Here is a 5,846-nt window from a genome sequence, read left to right on the forward strand (position 1 = left end):
TATATATATATATATATATATATATATAAAAAAAGGACAGTATAGCGGTAGCTATATAAAACTGATAAAATGTCAGAAAAGGTACTGCACTGTCACTGGGGCACTACCCTAATGTTGCTGCAATGTTGCTTTTGATACTTTCCCAATGAGAATTGGCAACAAATTAGCAATAAATACTTATGGACACTTAGATCAGTGTATCTGTGTCTCACCTTATTGCCCGTTAACAGAAACATTGCCCAGCAACATTTTTTAAAGAGTTGACCCGTTTATCATCACCTTAAGGTACAAAATCAAAAAGGTACTAATATGTACCTAGGGATTAGGGGTAAGGTACAAAGATGCATCTTTTCACTTTTTGAAAAGTGACAGCGCTGTACCTTTTTTTTTCTGAGTGTACAATTTAATTTTTGCAACAATTTTACAGGTGATATCAATGAAAAAAAAATGTCTTTGATTGTCTTGCCTTCTGCCTTGCCTCTATAGAAGAAACGTGATGTATTCTATAGAGGACATACAATAAAATACTCTTTTGGTGTAATGTTTTTTACAGCAGGGAAATATTCGATTTTAGACATAGCGAAGGTATTTTAGAATGTTGCTATCATGTTTTATTGTTGAAAATGCAAAAATGTTACAGATGATATAAATGAAAATGAAATTGCCTTGCCTTGTTGTCAGACAAGACAGACAGACAGACAGACAGAGACAGATAGACAGACAGACAGACAGACAGACAGATAGATAGACAGATAGACAGACAGACAGATAGATAGATAGATAGATAGATAGATAGATAGATAGATAGATAGATAGATAGATAGATAGATAGATAGATAGATAGATAGATAGATAGATAGATAGATAGATAGATAGATAGATAGATAGATAGATAGATAGATAGATAGATAGATAGATAGATTCCAGAAGGGGGGAAAATGCACATTTTAAATAAAATCTGAACAGCCCTGAATCAAGATGATTTATTAAAACTTTCTATTGAGAATTTGGATGGAGTTATGTTCTCTGTGTCTGGCCTGGGGTTTGACCTCTTTGTCAGCATACAACTAGACAAAACTAACATGAGGGTTTGATTTACTTTACAACCTGCTGTGGTTATCTCACATCTCAGACAAGCAATGAATGCACTGGAAATTTACTGCTAATACAGAACTCAAAGCTGATGTTCCCTGAGAATCCCCAAAAAAACTCATTTCTGCTCATGTGTTTTGGATCTGCTGTCTTACAGGCAATCCGCTTAAAAAGTCTGGATCTTTAATTCAAGTAATGCGTAGCAAAAAAAAAAAAAAAAGCTGCTAACACCTCCATGGAGAGACGACCCAAAGCAACATTAAAACAATTTCTCTTACACATTACACTAAATCTGAAACTATTTTCACTATCACAAATTGACCTTTTGTATAATTTCTGAGTCTGGTTATGATATTGTCCTACATGGTTGGTTAAAAGTGTCGAGTGAGAGCTGTTTGTGCCTCACACCAAGCTTTCCATGACTCTGGGCGCCAGCCGGGTACAAATGCCAACAGCCGCCATCTGCCATCAGTTACTTCACCTCATGACTGGAGAATGCAGAGCTGCACTGGAGACACAAACACCATTTCATTAAATCAGTCAGTGGGTCATAATCCATGAAGATAGTGCATTATTTGCCTTTCCAAAGATTGTGATGCTCATGTGTGATTGAAGATCCCATTAAATGGTCTGACAAAAGGTTCTGTTATGAATTTCCAAAAGGTAAGTTCATGTCAATGAAGAACAGAACTAAACAACTAGATTTGGTAGAGTGCACAAAAGACTAACAAAAAGCAATTTAAAGCAGAGAGTTTAAATAATCAAGGCTGAAGGCAAAGAACCAACCTACCAATAGAGAGACACAGACGAACAGACAGCTAGATAGGAATGGATGGGTGGACTGACAATAGATAGACAGATGTCAGGTGTATTGAAAGGAGGACCCAGATGCAGAGTGAACAAATAAATGACACTTTATTAACAAGACAGCTTTGACAGCGACAATCCAAACATCAGGGCAGGGGACAGACACCAACACGAAAGGCAGGGGGGGGGGACCACCGAGACCAGTCCTGGGAGACACGAACATGAGGACAGCTTAGGAGGCAACACCAGGCAGGGTAATGGTGGAAAAAGCCCGGCAGGAACACAAGGAACCAGAGGCCAGAAGAACACAAAGTCCCCTCCAGTCTTGGCTGTCAATGCAGTGGAGACAGCAGCCTGGGAAAACTCAGGGCAGGAACCAACACACACACACACAAGTGGATGGATGGATGGTGGGTGGATGGATGGATGGATGGATGGATGGACAGCTAGTGATAGATAGATAGATAGATAGATAGATAGATAGATAGATAGATAGATAGATAGATAGATAGATAGATAGATAGATAGATAGATAGATAGATAGATAGATAGATAGATAGATAGATAGACAGACAGACTAAAAAATTATTTAGAAAAAAAGTTACCTGGTTGCCTTAAAATTTTGAGTTCATTGAAATTAAAATTTTGAGTTAATACAATGAACATTTTTTGAGATTTGACAACCTTTATTAAAAGATTTTGTAAGCATATTGTGTATTTGTGTGTGTTGTATTTCTGATGACGCAGTGAAACATGCCAAATAGTGCTATTTTCATGATTTATCAAAAAAAATTGTGGTTCAGATACAATAGTATTTTGAGTTTCTATTTATTAAACAAATTTCCTTCATTGTATCAACTCAAATTTTTAATTTCAATAAACTCACATTTTTAAGGCAACCAGGTTACTTCATTTTTTAAGTTAAACCAACAAAAACTAACCAAATTTTTTACAGTGTAGATAGATTTGTTTTATTGTCTGGCAGGTGAGATTTGTCAAATTGTAAAAGTCTGATAATTTACAGCTTGATTATGTAAAGCCTTAAGCCTTGTGAATTTGCAGACCTGTGTGACTGCCATATTCCTCTTTTTTATTTTTTTCTGAAACAGCATCAATTTACATTTCTGAGACTTAGTCATGCTTGGTGTGGGATTAAACATATTCCTGATGACATCTGAAAGCTCAAGTCAATAAGAGAACAATGGAGCGCAGGCCAAAGAAAAAGTTCTATATGGGCACACAGAAACGATATACTGGAATTGGATTGCAGTTTTTAACGTGCAGATAAGTGCAGATACAAAAAAAGAAAAAAAATTGGTAAAAGACAAAGTCAAATCGCAAGCACACAATGTACATTGGATCATGTTGCTGTTCTATACAATACAACCTTACAGGCCTCAGTATAGGTGATGTGGACTAAATGCCCCTCATGTAAGGCCTAACAGAGCTCTCTTAGTTCCAGATAGAGTATCTGATGTATAGCTACAGATTACAGAGGAGGAAAAAACACCTCTTGTTCTCATGAATAAAGAGGCATTTTGGGTCTATGTGACAGAATTGACAAAGTCACTCTTTGTTGGCTTGGCTGTGACTCCCTCGCTCTTATCAAACATCAGCATTTAGGAACGGTTAACTTACCTAGCCGATAAACGCTCCACACCTCTGTGGGAACCTGGCAGCCTCTCTCCCATCAGCCTAAAACAAGATCAGCTGAATGACAGACAAAGAGATGGGCGAATTTCTCGTGCTGGTTCTCTGAGGTACAACATCACCAGAGGAGCAGGATAAAAAAGAGAAGACAATAATGAAACACTGCACCATCACATCATGTATGACATGGGACAGAGGATACTGTTTCATTTGTCAATATGTGCCAACGGCTTGGATTTGAGTTTGACCCAAATTACTTGTGTAGTGGGGGGTTATAACCGTAATAAAGGTGAAGTGTGTGAATTTTGGCGGCATCTAGTGGCGAGGTTGTGAATTGCAATCATCAAACGCTCACCCCTCCCTTTTAAAGCACATTGAGAAGCTATGGGGTCGACACAGACAAGAGAGGACCAGGCCTGGATTTATATGAGCCATCCACCAGGCGTCCAGTACCACCGCATAGCACCGCGAGGAAGAATCTCTCGGCTGGCTGAGGGCCGGATGGCAGTGTGTCGGGGAACCGAAGCAGATTTTTGCCGCAAGCCACACCGGTCTCGTCTCACGGTGGAGTGACGGGAGTATAAAAGGATGAGCGAAGACAGAGGAAGATGAGAGAGGACCAGGCCTGGATTTGTAATTTTTTGGTTTACATTTTGTTGTGTGTGTGTGTGTGCGGACAGTCGTCCGTGAGGGGCTGCCCGTGTTACTTTCATTTTGTTTATTTTTATTTGATTAAAAGTTGTTGAATGTTCGCCGGTTCCTGCCTCCTTCCTTCCCATCTACATACCCTGTTATATTGGTGTCGAAAACCCGGGAGGAAGGAGGGACTGTCGAAGAGCCCTCGCTGCTGAGGGGTATCGTGGTCGGGCAGCGCGGATGGATGAAGACCGCGAGTGGTTGCTCGAGGCGGTGGTGCTGAAGCGAGGGAAGAGGTGGGGCGGAGAGATCGCTGCCGAGCCCCTGGGTCGAGAGGGGGTGGCTGCCGTCCGGAAAGGAGCGGAGGAGTTGCTGGCACTTGCAGTGAGCTGGAGCCTGCTGCCGTCCGCCGTGATGTGGTGGAGCAGGGAGTGCGGAACTCGCTGCCGACTGCCCTCGACAGGAGGAGTCACCGCCGGCCGCCAGGGGGCGGAGGAGGATCGAGCCGTCCACCAGGCGTCCAGTACAACCGCATGGCACCACGAGGAAAACCTCTCGTCTGGCTGAGGGCCGAATGGCAGTGTGTCGAGAACCGGACAATAATTTTTTCCCCTCTCCCCTCTCTGTCCTTACCCCAGGTGCCACGGCCGCAGTGATCCACCCCCCCCACCCCCCCACCCCCCAAGAGAGGTAGGGGGAGTAGAGCGCAGTCTCGGGAGTACCCCCTCTTCCTGCGATGGGCGATAGGGGGATTTGGCAAGTAGTTAGTCGAAGGACCGTGAGAGCGGGCCGGTGGCGAGTCTGCGAGCCCCACCGGTCTCGTCTCACAGCGGAGTAACGGGAGTATACAAGGAGGGGTGAAGACAGTGGAAGACAAGAGAGGACCAGGCACGGATTTATGTTATGTTTTGGTTTACATTTTGTTGTGTGTGTGGGCAGTCGTCTGTGAGGGGCTGCCCGCCTTACTTTCGTTTTGTTTATTTTTATTTGTCGATTCAAGTCAAGAAGGTGGCGGGGCCAACAATATTTGGACTGCAGTACCCATTTCAACCACTTGCTGTCATTCCTATATACAGCACTTTTTCACATACACACTCTGGGGACATCAGAATCTTATTTTACATCTTGTAAAAAGGGTATAGTTTTAAAAAGCATTCTAAATATATAAAATAATAGCTGAGCCCATACCACAACAATAGCAATAATAATAATAATAATAATAATAATAATAATAATAATAATAATAATAATAATAATAATAGCACAGAGAAACTATATAGTTAGAATCACTTTAAAAATATTTTGTTTCCCAGCTGATGTACGATAAAAGCAATTGACAGCCATTCAAAATCCATCCTGCTTTAAAAAACTTCGAAAATTGAAAACTTTTTATGCATCTACGGTCGTTCATTTACACAACAACAGCACTTTGGGTGCCCTAATAAACTTTCAAAGTGTTTTTTTTTTTTAATGTCATGTAAACGACAAAATGAGAATTTGTGAAAATAGTGACATTGTATCATATGTTCAGTCTATGGTGACATCGCCAACTTCTGGCCTGGCATGAATAATTCAGCGATCTGTGTGAACGGAGATCATTTTGACGAAAAATGCCAAGGAAAAAACAGTTTTCAATTTTTAGTGCATCATTGTCTTGAACA

This window comes from Pseudorasbora parva, chromosome 24 (genome assembly GCF_024679245.1).
Source record: "Pseudorasbora parva isolate DD20220531a chromosome 24, ASM2467924v1, whole genome shotgun sequence".
NCBI lineage: Eukaryota > Metazoa > Chordata > Actinopteri > Cypriniformes > Gobionidae > Pseudorasbora > Pseudorasbora parva.